Genomic DNA, 21,723 nt, shown 5'->3' with positions numbered 1-21,723 from the left:
AATCATAGAGCCTCCTTTATCCTGTGCCATTCGGATGGTATTGGTCACGGAAAGGAGGGCTGATTCTGTGCTATGATTTGGCCTGAACCCAGATTGGGAAGGGTCCAGACCGTCCGCTGCCTCGATGAATTTAGAGAGATAAGTGTTGACGTGTCTCTCAGTCATCTTGCTGATGTAAGGTAGGAGGGATATGGGACGTAGGTTATTGAGGTCTGACCATGGTAGCGTGGTATTTTTGCGAATGGGGTTCACAACTGCCATTTTCCAATCATGGGGAATTCTACCTTCCTTGAGGGAAATGTTGATCAATGCTCTGAGGCTTGGAGCCAGAAGGCTTCCTAGTGACGCAGCCATCGAGGCTGGTAATAGATCAGTTGGTGATCCAGATTTAATTGAATTAAGGAGCACTTCTACTTCAGTATGACTAATTTCTGGAATTGAAGTCAGAGTGAGTCTACATATTCCTTTATGGGTGGATTCATCTCTGAGACTGTCTATGTTATCTCTGTTGTTGTAAGAGGTTTTAGTAATTTTGTCATAGATTAAGTCTATCTTTTTCTCAAAAAACATCGAGATGTCATCACATAGACTTTGGTTAAAATCATCTGGACTCTCACAAGCGATAGGTTTGACAAAGGATTGTAAGACTCTAAACAATTTCCTAGTGGAATTTCCTGCCTCCGTAATTTGGGAGTCTAGTTTGTGCCTCCGAGCTTTTCTTATGTTCTTGAGGTAGTTGGAGTGAGCTTCTAGGTAAAGAATTTTACTCATAGAGGTGTGAGTTTTTCTCCATTTTTTCTCCAAACTCCTACATTTCTGTTTTTCGACTCTTAGTTCCTCTGTGTACCATATTTCTGACTTTGGCCTAATGCGTTGTTTATGTAATTCTAGTGGAGCAATTTGATCAATGGCCTCTAATAGTGTTTTATTAAATTTGGCCAATCCACTTTCAATATTATCCTCTTCAAGAAAGTTAGGTTCTTTCCATATATGCTGTTGTGCTTCGGGTGTTATTTTGTGCCATTTTCTTTTCCATGTAGGTGGAAGGGGGTTTTGGGACCGTGTGTATGAGCCGAGTAATTGGAAAGATAGTAGGTAATGGTCTGACCAGTGGATTGAAGTTGGTAAGCTACAAGTTATTCTAGGACAATTAGTTAGGATTAGGTCTAATGTGTGGCCTCCTATGTGTGTTGAGCCATTGTTTTGAATTTTTAGTCCTAAACTGGATAGATCATCAAGTAGGGATCTAGTATCGGGATTATTTGAGACATCAACATGAATATTAAAATCTCCGAGGAGAATAAAGTCTTCATTGGCTCTAAAATATGGGGCTAATAATTCCATGAGGTTTAAAGAGAAATCCTTACAGGAGCCAGGAGGGCGATATAATAATGCCCCTTTCCACTGTGACTTGAGAGAAGAGGAAAACCTAAAAATCATTATTTCCATCTGGTCGTTGCTACACTGGTCAAGTGTTGAGACCTTTAAATTATCTTTATAGACAACAGCCACCCCACCTCCGGTTTTGATCTGACGATCTAAGTGCAGAATCTTATACCCGGCAGGTATCGCTAACATGATTGTGGGAATGGTATGTGGTTTGAGCCATGTTTCAGTGAGAAAACAAATATCTGGCTGTTCGGAGTTAATAAGATCCCACACTTGATGATGGTGTTTGGGTAGCGAACGTATGTTCAATAAGAAGCATTTAAGACCTGGGGATACTATCCTGGCAGCATGAGTAGTATAGTCTATACTTTCAGCTACAGTTGGGAAGGGAATCCATGTAGGCTGTTTAGTCACAGTTATAGAGCCTGCATTAGTGGACAAATCTCTAGTTGGGCATATGTTTGTAGCCTGAAAGTGGCAGTTAGCGCAAGAAAAGGGGCCTTCAAAGTTAGGCCACAACTAAGAACACAACTTAATATGAACATAAGACTATAAATGTGAATACAACAATTATGGCACTTATAGTTGGCATGTTCAAATATGAATACATTCAATTATGGCAATGCAGTATAGTACTTGAAAGTCTGCTATAACACCACAAAGTCTGATATTAATTAACCATAAAATGCTGTGATTAGGAAGGGCTCTCACATAATCTTTGACTTTGCCTTCTGAGACCCTCCTCTGGGAAACATTTTTTGGAGATCACAATATTTGGAACTTAACCTCTCCCTTCATTGTCATCCACATGACGACCATCACCATGTACCTTCCTCTCTTGAGGTAAATTTAGAACAATAATTCTACTCTTGTTCCAGATTCTGCTATCATGTGTCTTAAAAGTGTTTTTGAACAGTTTCTTGTTAACTTAGACCATTCAACACATCTCTTGGGCACTCTCACTCTTACATAGTCTCATAGTTTAACTTCCACAGTCTTAATTTTTTTGTTCAGACCATTCTAATTTTTCCTTTTTATTCTGTAGATCACTCTCTCTTTCTCTCCATTCACCTAATGCATTGTTTACACAACCATTATTCAAGCCCATACATGGAAGACAAACCTTGGTAGAGGGAGGTCTTCCCCTGAACAATTCAAATAGAGACTTTCCAGTTGTTGAATGTGGAAAAATATGATACCCTGCTATTCGCCTGGATAACTCCACCTTCCAGTCAAGACCATTCACTCTTGCTATCTGTATTCCCTCTTTCAATGTTTTGATCACTCTCTTCACTGCACCATTGGTTTGAGGGAGATATAATGATGATGTTTTATTAGTTATCCCACATTCTCCCAAATATGTTTGCATCTGTGCAGAGCAAAGTTGTACTCCATTACCAGATAGCAAGACCAGATGAGCAAGACCTCTGACCTCGTGTCTAGGTCCTGCTCTCTACCCAGCAGCTCCATGATGCATTGCACCACCACTGACCTCCTCTGGTAGGTGTTCAAGGCCACTCCACTCTGTGCCCGGCTCCGCCTGTCATTCGCTTTCCCTGATTACACCTTTTCTCTGCCTCTCTCTTCTGTGACTGTAGCTCCCCTGTTTCTATTTCTGTCTCTTGCTTATTTTGCCTATCTGTTTTTTGTGGTTGTGCCCTCAGTGACTGTACCTCGCCCATCTTTTAATTTCAATTTTCTGTTTTCTTCTTATCTCGCCTTATCTGTTTTTCCTGGTCTGTCTTTCGTGCCATTTTCCCGCTGCTACTGCCCCTGCAGCCCTTCCTCCCTTGACTTCCCCCGCTCCCACCTCCCAGCTGCTCATCCCTCCCCCTTCCCCATATAATGGCGGCCGCTTCGGGGGAGCGCGAGGAAGACCTCTGACCTCGTGCCTAGGGCGGATATATGACGGTACAACGCGTACCGTCACAACGCATACCTTTACAACGCGGCCGTGACAACGCAAGTCGTTACCACGACTTGCGTTGGGGGGGCGCGGATTTCGAATAGTTTAATTTACTATTCTAACACCAGTCCCCGTGGACCCTAGGGAAGGTGTTAGGATAGTAAATAAACTATTTTTAGACCTTGAGCGCCCTCCAGCGCAAGTCGTGTTGCGTTGTCACAGCCGCGGTGTAAAGGTACCGCGTTGTGAAAACATCGTTGTAAACGATGTTTACCGCCTAGGGCCTGCTCTCTCCCCAGCAGCTCCGCGGTGCGTTGCTCCGCCGCTGACCTCCTCTGGTAGGTCTTCGAGGCCGCTCCACTCTATGACCTGCTCCGCTTGTCTTTCCATTTCCATGATTGCGCCTCTTCTCTGACTCTCTCTTCTGTGGCTGTACCTCACCCATTTTTAATTCTGTTTCCTGCTTATTTTACTTATCTGTTTTTTGTGGTTGTGCCATCTGTGACTGTACCTCGCCCGTCTTTTAATTTCTGTTTTCTGCTTATCTCGCCGTATCTGTTGTTACTGTGCTTGTGCCCTGCTCTGTTCTTAGCCCCATTTTCCCGCTGCTAGTGCCCCTGCGGCCGATCCCCACTAATGGCCCCTGCTCCTGCCTCAAAGCTGCACATCCCTCCCCCTTACCCATTTATTGGCGGTCGCTGCGGGGTCACATAGCGAATGCACTCAGCGGGTGTACCGCTGGCACACTGAAGGCGTGCGAAAGGCAAGCCTGTCGGCGCTCATCCACAACTCGACAGCGACCAGCGCCAGGGATCCTGGATCTCCAACCATCCACCACTACGACACCTCCTCGCACTCAACCCCAGTCGGAACAACAATTGCTAGCAGGCTACACCAAACACGACCAATGGCCAATTCTCCTGCCACAACTGCCGGCCAGACCGCCAACACCGCTGACGCTCTAAGATGCATCCCCCTCAACGTGCGCTCCTTGCACCGACACGCCATGGAAATTTGGAACCTCCTGGACTCTCTCTCTCTCTCGCCCGATGTCACCTTCTTCACGGAAACCTGGACCAACGCTTTCCCGGCCCCTGACATCGCCACCGCCATCCCACAATGCATTCAAGATCCAGAGGAAAGACCGCCTCAACCACCTGGGAGGAGGCATCGCCATCATGCACAAAAAATCTCTCTGCCTCACCTCCTCCAGCGACAACTTCCCCACCGCAGAACACCAGTACTTCCAGGTCCAACCCCAGTGACCCCAACCCCACCCCCCTCCGCGACAACCTCACCAACATCGGACTGAAACAATTTGTCACCATGCTGACCACCAAGGCAGGACACACTCTTGACTCCATCTTTGCTGGATTAGGCATCATTCACTTCAGCCACACCATGCACCCCCCTTGGACCAACCACCACTGCATAAACGTCCGCGACAACAAACCCAAGTCACCCAAACCCGCTTAACACCCTCCGCAAAGAAACTGCAGCAGAGTCACAGAGGAACAACTCAACTCCACCCTCAATGGCATAACTCCCACAGCGGCAAACACCGCTAACCTCTTGGCCATGGAATTCCACACTTGTGTCGCCAACTGAGCAGACAAACTCGCCCCACTACGTAACCCTGGCAAACAATGCCCCAGGAAAGGCACCTGGTTCACCACCAATCTCCAAGAGGCCAGATGCACCTGCAGACGACTGGAGAAGAACTGGAGAAACAGTAAGAGATCAGAAAATTACACCACCTACAAGAACGCTATGATAGAGTACCATCAACACATCAGAACCACCAAAAGAACTTTCATCCACAACAGAATCTTTGCTAACTCCAGCAACCCCAAGGAACTCCAAGAAACTCTTCAGCACCATCCAGGAATTCACCAGAACCCGCAGCAAAGTTACAAACATCACCCCCTACCAGTACCTATGCAACAGACTTAGATCCTACTTCCACCTGAAGATAAAAAACCTCTACAACAATTTCAACAACCTCACGCCCGACCCCACATTCAGCCCACCCTCCAGTGACACCAGCCAACCCACCATCTTTGCCTGGACACTGATCACGACCGAAGAGACCATCACGACCATGAAAGGCATCCACTTTAGGGCCTCCAAGGACCCCTGCCCACCTCACATATACCACAAAGCTGCCACCGCCATCGCACCCATATTAGAATGCACTATCAACACCACCTTCAAGACTGGCTCCTTCCCCGATGCCTGGAAAAGTGCAGATGTCAGGCCCCTGTTCAAGAAGCCCAGAGCAGGCAAGATGGACCTCAAAAATGACCGACCCATCTCACTCCTCCCCTTTGCCCTAAAAGTCACCGAGATAACCGTCAACGGCGAACTGATAAGGTTCAGAGAAGACAACGCCATCCTCGACCCCTCCCAAAGCAACAACAGCACCAAGACCGCCCTACTCGCAGCCACCGATGACATCCGCACCCTCCTCGACCAAGGCCACACCACAGCACTGATCTGTTATCAGCCTTCGACCCAGTCTCCCACCACACACTTGCAGCCAAATTACATGACGCTGGCATACATGGCACCACCCTCGACTGGATCGGATCCTTCTTCGCTGGCAGAAGCCAAAGGATCAGACTGCCACCCTTCCTCTCCCAGACATCGTAAATCAACTGCCCACAGGGTTCATCCCTCAGCCCCACACTCTTCAACATCTACTTGGCCTCCCTCACTGCCATCGTCCAACAACACGGCCTCAACATAGTCTCCTATGCCGACACCCAGCTCATCCTCTCCCTCAACAAGAACCCCACCACCACCAGCCTCAACTTCCAGGAAGGAATGCATGATGTCGCTGCCTGGATGAGCAACATCTGCTTGAAACTGAACTCAAAGAAGACAGAGGACCTCATCCTCAGAACCACCCCCTCGGCATGAAAGGACACCTGGTGTCCCACTGCTCTCGGCACCCCCTACCCCTACGGACCACAGCCAAAACCTCAGAATCATCCTCAACTCCTTCCTATCCAAGAACAGACAAATCAACGCCGTCACCTCCACCTGCTTCAACATCCTCTGCATCCTCCGCAAGACCTTCAAATGTATCCCCCCTGAGGCGAGGAAGACGGTCATCCATGCTCTCATCACCAGCAGGCTGGATTACAGAAACACCCTCTACACCAGCATCAACAAGTCTCTACTCTGCAAGCTCCAGATGATACAGAACACAGCCGCCAAACTCATCCTCTGCATCCCTCAACACAAACACATCAGCCAATACCTGCGCAAGCTCCACTGGCTCCCCGTCGAGAAAAGAATCACCTTCAAGATACTCATCCACGCCTACAAATGCCTACACAACACCAGACCCCAGTACCTCAATGACAGAATCACCCTCCACGTACCCAAAAGAAACCTACGTTCCGCCAACCTCCTCCTCACGAGACCCAGCGCATCCGTAGAGCCAGAAGAGGAGGAAGATCTTTCTCCTACATCGTGGGCACCTGGAATGAGCTCCCCGCCGACATCAGATGCACCCTTTCCCTGAACACCTTCAGGAAGGCTCTGAAGACCTGGTTTTTCGACTGATATGGAACTGCTGACCCCCCCCTGCGCCTTGAGACCCTCACGGGTGAGTAGTACACTTGAAATTCCCCTGATTGATTGAGATTGCAAATAATGTGGACAACGTTCTCTCCTGACTATATTATCAAGAAATCTTATAACTGCTGTTGAAGGTATATTATGCACACATGATATTTCAATCCAGCTTGAGTATAATAATTCAATGCTATAAAATACAATAAAACAATTAAATAAGGTGTAGAGGTGTAGCATGTTCAACCCCTATGGGTTCCAAAATGTCTAAGCCTTCCTCTTCCCAAAGATGATAAGGAAGGTCTCTACACACCATTACACATTCACCACACTCTCTAACCATGCGTTCAACCTCATAATCCAGTGTAGGCCAACAGACGTCCCTAAGTAATCTCCCTTAAATCTTTACTACACCCAAATGTCTTCAAGTGCCAAATGTAACTATTTGTTTCCGCAGGCCTTGTGGTGGAACTAATTGTGTGCCTCTCAATATGAAAGCCTTGTCCACTGATAATTAATGTCTTAGCACCAACCAACACCCACCACACTTCTTGGTTTCTTTGTAATTTTGTATCGCTTTCTACACCAACTCCATAACTTTCTTTACTTCTGAATCCATTTCTAGTTCTGACAACCATATACCAACCCCAATACCAACCTCAATTCCAGGAACATCAACCTTCCAATCAGAACAGATATCTGGAAACACGGAATGCCCGTTATTGGAGGGAATGAAAACTATATCAATCTTTAATCTCAGTAAACATGAGACTAATAGTGCGGTTTATTCATTATTGTCTAAAGGTTTAACTTATGTACCTCATTCAGGTCTTAATAAATTCGAACTCTTTAATGATTTGATGGCATTCTTCAGAAAGATACGTCTAAAAAATTTCTTTTCTAGTATTGACAACAATAATATACTAGAAATAAACAAATCTGGTCTTGCACCAAAATCAGTCTTCACTCCCACCCTGGATCAGGTATCTCCGGAAATCCGCATCTTTGAAAAAGTGGTTACTAAAAAACTTGAAATAGCTACTAAATATATACCTAATACTCCGTTTAATATAACAATCAAAGAGTATGAAGCTTTAAAAGAACTAAAAGAATCCACTACAACCACTATCAAAGGCTGTGCTAAAGGGGAGGAATTGCCATTCTAGACACATCTGTGTATATAGAAAAGATTGAGGAAATGTTAAGTGATACTACTTTTTATTCTAAAATCACTAAAGACCCAACGAATAAGATCAAACAGAAAATATTCAAATTAACCTCCAAAGCACTAAGGGGTGGAGATATCTGTAATAAAGAATTTGAGTATATGAATATTGAAAACCCTAGATTGGCGAGCCTATATGGCCTCCCAAAAGCACATAAAAATGAAGTAGATCCTCCCTTTCGTCCCATTGTCACCACCATAGGCAGTGTAACAGAGCCTGTATCAAAGTATTTGGATGCAATCTTAAGGCCACACATATCCGATATACCGGGTTATGTAAAAGACACAGGACATATTATAAATCAACTTGAAGGGACTCCTTTCCAACAAAATAGACAATGGCTAGTGACACTAGATGTCGAAAGCCTATATTCAAACATTCCCTATGACGGTGCTATTCTTGCAACTCAATGGTTCATTGACACCTTTGAGATTGACTGCAATGTCAACTTCATCCTAGACTGTCTTAGGATAGTCCTAGAGGATAACATCTTTGAGTTCAGAGGGACGCTCTACAGGCAGACCAAAGGGGTTAGTATGGGCGCGTCTTGTGCACCCACCATTGCTAATATTTACGTTGCCCATTTCGAACATATTCATATTTTCAATGAGATAGCTCCTTTTTTTGAATCCATTTTTTATTGGTCGTGTTACATTGATGATGTGATCTTTATGTGGGATGAGAATGAAGACATGTTGACCGAATTTATATCCTGGCTTAATGCTTGTGATATCAATCTTAGATTCACATCCCATATTAGTAATGAAGAAATGGAATTTCTCGATATAAACATTAAACATGACCAAGGCTATCTTTATACAGACCTATACGTGAAACCAACTTCCCGTAACACGTTACTTCATTATCACAGCTTTCATCCATCCATTCAGAAAAACAGTATTCCGGTCAGTCAATTTTTGAGACTGCGACGTAACTGTACAAAACTTAAAGACTTTGATGAGCGAGCTATATCTATGAAAGAGAAATTCGAGGAACGTGGCTATCCTCACAGACTTGTTCGCGAATCTTTCAAACTGGCTAGATTTTTTGATCGCCAACATCTTCTTAACGGTAATCAATCTAAAAAAGATATCCATCTAGTCTTTGTAACCAGACACTCATTGTTGAATGACAAAATACGCCAGATTATTTACTCAAACTGGCATTTGCTTAATGTAAATAAATCTGACCAAGAAAGTATTCCTAAGCCGCTCTTCGCTTATAGAAGGAATAAAAACATCAAAGATTTGGTGGTAAGATCTAGAATGCCAGGTCCTAAAACAAACTTTCTGCAGAGGAGTATTACAGGGACTAATCCTGTATTTGGAAATTACAAATGTGGCATGTGTAAAACATGTCCGCAAGCAAAAGAAGGGAGTGAACTGATGTTCAACAATGTAAAAATTAGATGTACATCGATGACTAATTGTAAGACACAGAACGTAGTTTACATACTTATTTGTCCCTGTAACAAGGGATATGTAGGAGAGACGTCACGTGCGATTGGAAAAAGGGTCAGGGAACATAAATCTGCTATACGAACTCAAAAAATAAATGCTCCTATCGTATCTCATTTTATTGAAAATGGCCATCTACCTGAAGAACTAAAGTGGTTTGTTTTAGAAAATATACAAACCAGAGAAGGACTCTGCCCAGATAAAATCCATAAAAAACAAGAAGTTTATTGGATATTTATTTTGGACACAGTAAAGAATGGATTAAACTCTGACATTCCATGGGAACAGGCAGTCATTTAATATCAGTGTTCTTTTCCCTGCTCTAGATTCAGAAAATTAATGCAAGGGTGGTGATCGATACCTAAAAAAGAGGGGGAAAGAAAATACAACGTGATGATTGAGATTCTTGTCTATATTCCCCCTTTGTTTTTTAGCACATAGTCTGTATCATATTGATATGACTTTTGTCATTTTCATTCAATATGGTGTCTGTAATCCTTAGTCTGTCCTTAATATCAATAACAACCACTATCTCTCTCTGATCGACTAAAGAGTTATGTGGTTGGGGATATAATACTTTCTCTTAATAGCATGAAAATATAGACATACATATGTAGTCTGGATAAGTTAATATTTTTATCTTTTGGTTAAACACGGATATTTACATGGAAAAACTACGAAGAACTACCATTAGTCCTTCCTTCCTTTTCTATGTGTCGATTCCTTAGACATACCGGTCGCGTTTTCCTACGTAACAAAAAGGCGGCCAATTGTATTTTGTTCTAACAACTGAACTCAATTATTCAATTGACATTTTTTAACGAACATATATAAACAGCGCGGTTTCTCTTTGCTGCCCGTATCATCTTCACGCAAGCGTTTGCTGACGTCCCTCATCCAGAACCCCGACTACATCGAAATATATATTTTATCCATAGGTAAGAGCAGTATCTTCAACTCTCTCTTAAGCCTAGCTGCCTCATCGCCTTTGTTAAAATTACTTAGTTGCTTCCCCTTTTTTCTATCGTTGTGACATTTAGCACTTCGCTACACACAAGATGATTTTATCCTAAAAAGACGCTTCTCCAATCAACCCCTAGAGGGAGCTTCATCACAAAGCAGAATAATTTCTGACGACAGGTAAATGGTCTTCGTCGTGTATATAATTTCAACTTCATCTATGCTTCAAACTTTCTCTTAAGCCTAGTTGCCTCAACGTTTTTGTTAAAACTACTTAGTTGCTCCTTTTCTCTATCGTTGTGACATTTAGAACCTGTGCAGAACCTCGCTATATATAAGATGGCTTTATCTTATAAAGACGTTTCTTCAGTCAACCCCTAGAGGGAGCTTCGTCACTAAGCAGATTAAATTTTAACGACAGGTAAATAGACTTTGTCGCTTATTTTGTTTCAATTTCATCTATTTTACAACAGCTTATTCCTACCTTGGCATTTTTTTCTTGTTTATCATCCATATAGGCTATCAAAAATATCGTTTGAACACTGAACATTGTATGCTTATCTGCAAAAAATACTAATGACTCTGGACTACATCCTTTAGATACCTCAGGTATATACCGATATTAACCAGTTATGGATTCCTTTTATCTTACCTTTTGGTCTCTATATTTTTCGACAAAAGACACTTTTTTACATTATCTGGTGTGACAGTTCCTTTTGTTATTTTAATCTAGGAAATCAACCTTGCTAGCAAGAAGTCGGGCTAAGGGGCTAAAATAAAGTTTGGACACATTATCATCTGATCCAATAATATGATATCGACCTAAGGGCACAGAAATATCGCTCTGGTAAATTTCTTTTTTCTCATAATAAACCGTATACATTTTTGAAAATATGCAAACTGACAAACTAGCAAAATTAATTGCTAACTAGGATTACATATTTTTTCATGGTAATTCACGTAGTCAAAGCAAGCGAATAGAAGAAGAGGTCTCCGCACTCTGAATATTGTATTCCATATTCTTTCATTAAATCTGCTCACCTTTGATGCAAAATACAAGTAAGTGTATATATATAATCTTACACCGACTATGTAGGGCGTCGTTGTGCTGTCAATTAGTGCAGCCAAAATTATTCATTGATACAAATAATAGGGTTTTGCATGATATATGGATATGTTCTATTGGCATACTTTGTTGGTATAAACATGTATATTTTCTACATATATAAACATCTTGCCTCTAAAAATATAGAGAATAAATAAGTGAAGCAAAGAGGGATTTATTCACTAATATTATTATTTTTCTCCCTTTCTTTCCCCTTTCCTATCACTTTCTCCTTTGTCTATCTTTTTTAATTTCTAAACAATCTCTTTTGCCCAATACCTACCATACGGTTGTTTCAAACAATGCAGGCTTTCTAATATTTGCTTTTTGGTCCATGAACATCATTAGAACGTTCATCTTGAAACTTAAAAAATGTAAATATGAAATATCATCAGTTTGTACGTTTTATAGATTAAATAATCATGTTAAAAACAAGTGACTAGTCCTAATAATGAGTATCACTCTCAAAAGGGACAGGGATAAAATTAGCTGTTGTCAGTATATAAAAAAAAGATTTATATCTTCAATGCTGTTGTTTAGAAGATTTGACCATATCTACAGGTGGCTTATGAATTGGATAATATATAATTAGAATGTACATAATTTAAATATTGTTTTGACATTGTATTTATCTATAAATTTCTTTTTTAGTTGTTTCTTTTTTGTTTGGTGGAAAATGACGGTCTCCTGATGAAGGCTGTGGCCGAAACGCGCGTAGTGTTCCATCTCACCGCACTGCCAACGTCAATAGCCCTATTACCAACTGGTCATTTGATATGGTTTTTTGTAATTGTGTTTGTATAGTTTTTCTTCATTTACTTTTGATCACTTTATATTGAAAATGTTATCAAATACATTTATATAATGAGAAAAAATATGAAAAAATAAATTGAATATATATATTTTTATAACAAACATGTCAGACACTATGTGGTTTTTTATAATTGTGTGTATTGTTATGTAGCCCACCTTGTAGACATTGGCATATAGGGATGGATTTGCTTGCTACATTTAGTTTTTCCACTTATGTTTAGTATTCCCTACGTGTAGCAAATGCATCACGAGTAGGGGTCCCCTGTATTTTTCAAAAGAACCATTCCTCCACACTCACACATTCTTGAGTAACTTCCCATAAATTGAGTAATTCATCAACATTTTCCTCCACTCCCATCTCACTTTACTCTTCCACAATCTTGATACGCAAACAGGAGAATAGTTAATGGCTTCTGGTCTATTTTGTACTGAGAAATTATACTCAAACCTTTTTTTAAAAAGACTTCTACTAAAGGCTTGTGAGCACTCTCTACTAAAAACGTCAATCCCCACAAAACATGTTTACATCGATTTATTGCCCGGAACTCAGCTAATGACTCCCTCTCAAGTACTGAATGATTATCTTCAGCATCTTTCAGAGCTTCAAGAAACACATGCAATCTAATTTTACTCACCATTCTTTTCTTGAACCAGTAAAGCTCCTAAACCTTATGCACTAGCATAACAAATGTATTTGGTATTCCCTTCTTAGTCAAATGACTGCAGCAAAGGAGCTTGACTTAACTCCTTTTTTCCACGTTGAATTCCTCCATGCACGCTTCACTCCATTGCACTTTAACTTTCTTCTAGAGAAGACCCCTCTTGTGAAATGTTTTACTAGCAAATTTCTGCACAAATGTTGTATAGTATTCTGCCATTCCCATTTAGGATGCTAAATCTGCTTTGCTAACAACGTCTTTCAAAGCCATGATAGTATTAACTACTTCCTTGGGAGGATTACCTTCTCCTGACAATCTGTAACCAAGGTAATCTACCTTGGACAGAGTAAATTTAAACTTTTCAGCTTTTAATGTAAGCCCCTCTGTCTGCAACCTTATAAGAACACCCTGGACCCTCATAATATGATCTTCTGTGGATGACCTAAAGACTATAATGCTGTCTTGCAGCATTTGATCCCTGCGATTCCACTGAGAATGTTTTGCATGGCCTGCTGAAAAACAGCTGCAGCTAAGGTGAGACCACATGGATTTCTTTTAAATTTGTATTCCCTTATTGGAGTCATAGATTTTGTCAGTTCATGAGATGACTCCATCAATTCTACTCAATAGCATGCTGATTCCAAATCTAGAGCTGTAAAGATGTTTGCATCTGCAAATGTGGAAGTCATTTCTTCTGTATTAGGTAAGGGAAACCAGTCTACTACTATTTCTTTATTTAAGGCTTTTAGATCAACACAAAGGTGAACATCTCCATTCCCATTGCATGCTACTACAATGAGTGAAAGCCATTCATTTGCCTCCGTAGATTCATTGACTCATTTATTGCTAATTTTTGCAACCCTTTAGCCACTGCATCTTGCATAAATAATGGAACACATCTCACTTTCGCTACAGCTGGCACTTTTGACTCTCTGACCCTGATTTTATGAGTATATCCAACTAGTTTCCATAGTCTGTTCTCATTAACCTCTTGCGTGCTGATGACGAGCTCAGCTCGTCATGCAGCATGGTGGCGCTGTGCTGATGACGAGCTGAGCTCATCATGACCTCCGCGGAACGCCCACGTGGGGATAATTCCCCCACTGTGCTGGGTGTTCCATTGAGCGGGCGTGGCCATGTTGAGCTCAGCTCGTCATCAGCACAGCGCCACCGTGCTGCATGACGAGCCAAGCTCGTCATTAGCACCGCGGCGCCGTGCGCGGCCCCCCTCCCCCCACTGCCGGGGAATTAGCCCCGCGGCAATGGGGTTAAACTGCTAAATTCCTCTACAAATACATAGCTATTTTGTGATAATTCTTCTACCTGCACTCGGAGAATCCTTTTGGGATTCAGACGGATCCCCAGATCACCTTGGGGTGCCTAATCTAACAGATCATCTCCATCACACAAGATGTAAAGTTTTCCTTTTGTTAATTTGTTTTCAATTTCAATATTGGATTCAAAACACCCGAATATTTTAATTTCTGAACAGCCATACCCTCCAAGTTTTATATCCATGCTGCACAGTTTATCCCATACTGACATTTCTCCCTCAATGTTTCCTTCATAATAATTGTGATTTGTGAGCATGAATCAAATATCATTGAGATCATTGCCCCATCAATCATTACCATCCCCATTGGACGTTCTGTAAAAAGACTCTTGACTTCTCCTAGTACTTCTTGGCACACTTCCGAGACCTTAGATCTAGAAAACTTCTTGTTCTTACTTCCACAAAAGATACTAAAATGCCCTTTTATCCCACACATATTATACGTTTGGAACAATGGCAGGCATGTTCTATCATTCGCTTTGTGTTCCTCTAGACCACATATAAAACATGACCCTTTAAGTTCAGTGACACCTTTCTTCTATTTTTGATTTTAACTACACAAACATCAGTAGTTGTGTTCTTTGCATATTTTGAAACATCTTCAGCACTGTTCACTTTCCTCCCCTTGTTTAACTCCTCAACACACTTCAGAATATGTTCTACTTGTTTTGCCACAATAAGCACCTCCTCCAATTGTGTTTTATTCTTCATCCACAGTTCTTCACAAATGTTGTCACTGTTGCACCTTAATAAAAACTGAACAAAAATTCTTTCTTTTAAACATTCCCCCAAATGTACCTGTGGTTGCTAACTTTCGAAGACTTGTTCCAAATTCTTTTACTGTCTCATCTTTTCCTCATCTCCTGAAGTCTGAAGTGATGCCTCTCTCACATTGTGCTTCCTCTAGGTATTTAATGCGCAATCAATTTTGCTATCACTATTTCATATTCATTCAAATGTCTAGCCTCATTTGGTGGTAAATCTGGCAAATTTTCTAGAATCATTTCCTCTTGTGCTCCAAGACAATGTAACAGAAGCGTATGTCTCCTTTCTGCACTCAAGTTTGTGCCATATATACTGAAGTAGTTCAAAAAACCTTTTCCCATTTACTTAATGTAAATAAATGTTCTCCAGATGACTGTAGAAAAAATAGAGGAGCTGTTACATTTTACATCATTCCATCCTGTATGTTCTACTCCCATATGTTCCCGAAAACCAATTTGGTCAAATAAGAAGTATTTGTAGTTTACAGTTCCAATATCCAATCTGGTAAATTATCCTCCAAGAAACTGTCAGAAATAACATAAAAACAGTACCATTGCTACTCTATTTAGTATATATTTAGTTTTTCAAGGATTGTTCTTTGTCAAAATCATTTATGGAGAAAACAATACTTTAAGATGGCCACCAAAAAGCGTTCACTTGTGCAGAATATATTAAATTTCAAAGTGGCCACCAGGTAACCCTCCTTCTACCCTGATCTGCTGATTAGCACTCACTGAGATGCATGTCTCCTTCCCTCACAGCTACTTAAGTGTCTAACACCACCTCCCACTGCATGCTGTCACCACAAACAAGCATTTGCAATGCAATCGGTCTCGCCTTTGAGGCCTTATATGTATTTAGCTATGCAGCACATTATCCTGGGTGCTGAAAAATCTACTGTTCTTTAACATGGAGAGAAACTAGGCGCCAAACTGCGTGACATGCCAGGTATGGGAACACATGGAGAGAAATATTGCCTTTCAGCGGGAAATGGTATAGTCCAAAGCTCTGTTTTTAATTTAAAATCAGGGCCTTCGGTGGTCATATCACTGAAAAGACAAGGGGCCAGATGTAGGTAACCAAATACCGGTCGGTAAAGGCCGAAAATACAGAATTTCGGCCTTTACCAACCGGCATTTGGCTTTTGAGATGTAGGGGACACAAAAACGTCCGAATCGGTAAATTTACCGATTCTGTAAATTTACAGAATCGGTAAAGTTTCGGAATCGGTAGATTTACCGATTCTGTAAAATTTCCGAATCGGAAATTAAGAAATGGTAAAAATGACTATTGAGATGTAGGTAACCTCTTAAATACCGAATTTGCAGGAAATTCGGTATTTAAGAGTCGGTATTTACCATGGATTGAAATCAGGTGGTAACCAGGTGCAGGCTATAAAAAAGTGCCCAAAATGCAACAGTTTCACCAGAATGGCGGCATTCTACGTGATTGCGAGGCGGCTATGGCTACAGGCAGAAGGAGAGAGGGTCTGGAGAATGGAGGAGCAGGTGTACAGGCAGAGGATCACCCTATTCCAACTAACTGAGCCAGAGATCCTACAAAGGTACAGGCTAGACCCCCAAACCATCCTGGACCTTATCAGGGACCTCCACCCACTGTTGGACCACCCAACCCCAAGGGCGCATGCCATCCCACCCCATGTGCAGGTGCTGTGCAGCCTACACCTGCTTGCACCTGGGAGTTACCAGAGTGTGGTTGCTGCAGTAGGTGGGGTGTCCCAGAGCTGCCTGTCCCGTTTCTTTAAGAAATTTCTTGACGCCATGTTGCAGAGAATGCATTATTACATCAGCTTACCTGTAACGCATGCAGAACTGCTCAGGACCAAGACTGACTTTTATCAGATGGTGCATTTTCCCAACATCATTGGCTGTATTGATGGCACCCACATACCAATATGTTCACCTGGTGCCACAGAGTACATATATAGAGAACAGGAAGTCCACCCACATCATAAATGTACAGGTGATCTGTGATTCAAAGTACATCATCACGGACATAGTAGACAAATTTCCCGGGAGTACCCACGACTCTTACATCTTTCAAAACAGTGGGATCTACGCACGCCTGACAGCGGGGGAATTTGGCAAAGGATACTTGCTAGGTAACACACTGTGTGAAACTCCCTTGATACATATTGCAGATGGATGTGTTTGTGTGCATGTGAGTAATGTTTTTTTTTCTTGTTACAAATAGGGGTCAGTGCATATGCCCTCCGGTCCTTCATCCTTACACCCTACCTCAACCCATCAACACCCAGCCAGAGGAGATACAACAGGACCCACAGATCTACCAGAAACATTGTGGAGCGCACCTTTGGTTTGTGGAAGAGCAGGTTCCGCTGCCTACATAAAAGTGGAGGGGCCCGCCAGTACACACCAGTCACCTGCTGCAAGATGATTGCAGCTTGGCAATGTTGCACAACCTTGCGGTTAAGAAGGGCACCAAAGTGGATTTATCTGATTATGAGGACCATGGTGATGAACAAGCAGTGCCTGAAACACACACAGCTGGAGTTGCAACACCAATTGATGGCAGACACAGACAGGAAGAGATCACACACAACTTTTTTTAAGTAAATAAAGAGACACAGACAGGTGGAGTATGCACCCAACGTAGTTTAATTGTGTCACTACGTAGGTTTCTAAAGCACAAATGTGCAACACAAATTATTTACATTCGATGATGTGAGACCTGGGTCACTTCCCCATTAACTATAATACTCATTTGCGTCCACGCCTACCAGTGCCAGATGTTTGGTGCTCGCTGTGCTCACTTTGCATTTGGACTGTAGCCTCAGCATGGCGCCTGCTGCTCCTCCTTGTCTCTACGACAAGGGGGCTTGCCATGCTGCTCCTACTTGTGCTCCCTTCACCCTCTGGCACATCTAGAGCAGCAGTTTGAGCTGTTTGTGCATTTATCAGCACCTCAAGAGCACTGGTCCTCCTGGCTATGCCCCTAGTGACCTCATTACTGTTTTGGGTTAGTCCCTCCTGCATGTTTATGCTTCTCCTGCATAGCAGGGATGTGGCTGTGGCCAGGCGGTTGATGGCTTTATGATGTTGATGCGCACGCTGCTTTTCCTTGCGCCTTGATGCAATTTCATTGTCTACTTCGGTGCACAGGAGCTGCACCAATTGTGACATTTCACTCATCCCTGCAGCCATCTCTTTGTTGACATCTACTAGTTCCCTTATGCCCTTTCCTATGTCTTCCATGTTGTTGTTCAGGTTCCTCATTTGGCGTTGGCAAGACATGATGGCCTTTCCCTGCATCCTCTGGATTTTTACCATGCTCCCCTCCAGGCCACGGAACACACTTGAACCCTCCACACGTGCAGCTACACTGCTTTCTTGGACTCTGCGGTGTCTTGCGCCAGTACGGGCCACCTCTGCACTGGACTGCAGTGTGGTAGAGCTAACATCCCCAGGCAAGGTGTGTGTGTCTTCCCCCTCCATGTCACCTGCTGATGACTCAATTTTCAATAGTGGGGCCACAACATGCCTCCTGCTTGGTTGTGATACAGGTGTTGTCTCATGCAGTGATGCTGGCATATCTGGGGATGACAGCAACAGAGGGGATTGTGAACGTTCTGGGGACGCCTGCAACTCTGGAGCAATTTCTGTGTCTTGTGAAGGAGGATGGCTACTTGGTGCACCTGTGTCCTGTGATACATTCTGTGCACTTGGACCTGGCTCCTGACTCTCATCCCTCTCTGGTGCCGTGACTTCAGTCTCCTGGGAACGCCTACGAGATGTGTCACCCGTGGACATATGAGCGTACATTAGCTAAGCGCTACTGTCTCACAGACACTCCAATTAAATCTTTTTCACTTTCACTTCATTCTGTCTGCAATCATTTCCCTAACTTGCTGATTGCTATGCTGTATGACATGGTCTTTCATTTCCTGACTACATGTCCCATGATGCATTGCTCCTGTATAGTGCTGGCAGTACTGGACTGGGGTTCATTTAGCCACAAAGGGTAAAGGGAAGGATGATGGTGTGGGGGGGATTTCTGTGCATGCGTCTTACCTTTTCTGCTTGCAGCTCTGGCTGAGCTGTCTACTTCTCCCAGTCCGCAGACGCTGTCAGGTTCTATGGATGAGGCCACCATCTCCTCCAGGTCAGTGAGGGGGGTGCTGGGTTCTTCCCTCCACCAGTTTTGGTTGCCTGCTTGTGGTGTTCAGACAATTTTTTTTTGTTTGGCTCCTGAGGTCGTAGTACCTCTTTTTCAGGTCCTCTATGTCTCTGATAGTCACTCTAACTGCATTTACTTTTTTAAGTATGTCCAGCCAGAGTTTCCTTTTGGCAGATTCTGCCACAGTGAGGGACTACCTGCCAAACAGTTTTTGGTGCACCTTCAACTCCTCCTCAACAAGGACCAGCAGCTCCATGCTGCTGAATTTCAGTTTCCTCTTCCTCTCTGGCTGCTCTTTGTCTTTGCTGCTTGCCATTTTTCAGATTTAAAAGTGCACAAAACTCTTTCTGCTGCTCAGGGACTCTCTGCTCCAACTGCCTCTCCAGAAGATTCTAATTAGTTGCAGCTGCCTGTGCAGCCACTTCCTGGTAGGGAGGGGGAGGGTGGTAGCACCTGATTGGCTGCCTACTTAAGTTTCACTTTTGTTTGCTTTCCGATTCCGTATTTACCGAATTGGTATTTACCGAATCAGTATTTCCCATTCATGCCTATGGGCCAAAAGGCCCATAGGAATGAATGGGAAATACCGATTCGGTAAATACCGATTCGGTAAATACCAATTGTCCGATTCCGAATTTTACCGAATCGGTAAAATATACCGATTTTTTTACCTACAGAGCATTTACCGACTCATAAATACTGATTCAGTAAAATTCGGTATTTAAGAGTGGGTAAATTGCAATTACCTACATCTGGCCCAAGATTTGATATTATTGTCTAAGGGTCCTTGTGGAAGACAATTTCTATGGACTGGAATCTAGAGAATGCTAAAGTGATTCTGATATTTTACTGACCTCTGCTGGTTGCTGTCTATCAAGAAAGTTAAATAGAGGCAGTTTCCAGAAAAAAAAAGAAAGTCCCTCAGCAGAAAGCAATTCTGGTATTTTACTGACCTCTACTGGTCATTGTCTATAAAGACAGTTAAATAGAGCCAGTGAACCAGAAAAAAAGTCCCTAAGCGATAGCAGACAAGTCCTAGGGCTGATCTCCAGAGCCCACAAAGTACATACACATATAAGTATATACTAAAGTATATACAAGAGGTCTCGAATGATCAATCTAAAAAGGAACGGGTGCAGAGAGCAAGTTTTGCTGTGGGGAGCGGGAAAAAATAGAAGGGGAGCGGAGAACAAGTCGCACTGTGGTAGGGAGCAGAGAGCGAGTCACGCGGTGGAGTGTGAGACCAAATGCCTTTATAACAATTTGCAGAGGAACCAAGTTCAAATCACGCTATGGACAGTGTGCTAAAACCCAAACACTGGCTAAAATACGGGGAGTGGGTCCAACAGTTCCCTGGCATTTGGACAACAGTCTCGGACAGCCAGCTACTGAATTAGAGAGGCTCTACTCCACATCAATGAAAATCCACTTACTCAGGAAGGTAAGCGTGTTTGAACCCAGTTACATGTTCAGAATAGCATATGCGTGGACTCTGAACACCTAGCCAGCCTGACCGTTCTCCAGTTCCTCTTACTTGTGTATTTAGAGGCCACTGGAACATCCTCTCATCTTGCCCTTCTAGGCCTCTGGAATTGTGCAAGAAAATCTAACTTTGTTTAAAAAAACTTGTACTCTACAGTAAAACACTCTCTGCGGTTCACCACTACCTGTCCACTTTTCCTCTTCAGGACCCAACACGCAACTGTAGGTCGCATGTGTTGAGATGATAGACCCCATCCTCCTTGTCCAAATGTGGTGTATTCTTATAAACAAGATGACACACCAACACGGAGTAAGTAGGTCATTGTTTATGCACCCCAGCCACCGACTGACTGCTCACCAACTGCCCCATCCCAACATTCTGATCAGCTGACATCATGGTATTCCATTACATGTACCCCCTTTGTCACCATCGGGACTCCTGGGCGAGTACTTGGATCGGCAGGGCAGCATGGATGAATCGGTGCAGATGCAGAGCTCTAGCAAAGAGCTGCCATTGTGGTTGACTCTTCCCAGTTTTAGAGAGGGTTGACAGAACACAGAGGGAGACAGGTTAGCCAGTGTTCTAGTGCAGTTTTATTTTATTTTATTTATTTATTTAAAATGTTTTATATAGCGCTAGCTGGACCCAGGGGTATCAGAGCACTTTACAGGAGTAGACACTGCAAAATGTTGAATCTAACAATGAGGTAGTATTCAAAACACAATCTAACCGGTATACAGCTTAATAAATATATTGCACAGTCAAAATAAGCAAAGGAGGGAGCAGGGTGTGGGAGTGGAGGGGGAGGGTGGGGGATACTTAAGGCAAACATCATATAGCTATACATAGACAGGATTAATTGAAATTAGCAGGTTAACAAAGAGGTA

At 42.8% G+C, this 21,723-nt stretch overlaps 1 protein-coding gene and 1 long non-coding RNA gene across 5 annotated transcripts in view; both read left to right on the top strand.

Moving 5' to 3' along the window:
• LOC144825154 (uncharacterized) overlaps positions 1 to 21,723 on the top strand; it is a 285,935-nt gene that overhangs the window by 150,799 nt on the left and 113,413 nt on the right. The window lies entirely within an intron of this gene.
• Positions 10,552 to 12,512, top strand: LOC144825153 (uncharacterized). 2 transcript variants are annotated; one of them, XR_013609302.1, is made up of 4 exons: positions 10,552 to 10,941; positions 11,039 to 11,129; positions 11,254 to 11,367; positions 11,485 to 12,512. It is a non-coding gene; the product is annotated as an uncharacterized LOC144825153 (long non-coding RNA). The 2 variants fall into 2 exon arrangements; XR_013609301.1 differs by having other exon boundaries at positions 11,254 to 12,512.

The sequence above is a fragment of the Lissotriton helveticus genome, chromosome 3_1, assembly GCF_964261635.1.
Source record: "Lissotriton helveticus chromosome 3_1, aLisHel1.1, whole genome shotgun sequence".
Classification (NCBI taxonomy): domain Eukaryota; kingdom Metazoa; phylum Chordata; class Amphibia; order Caudata; family Salamandridae; genus Lissotriton; species Lissotriton helveticus.
Note: the sequence above shows the minus strand (reverse complement) of the source record. Positions and strands in the feature narration are given on the sequence as shown.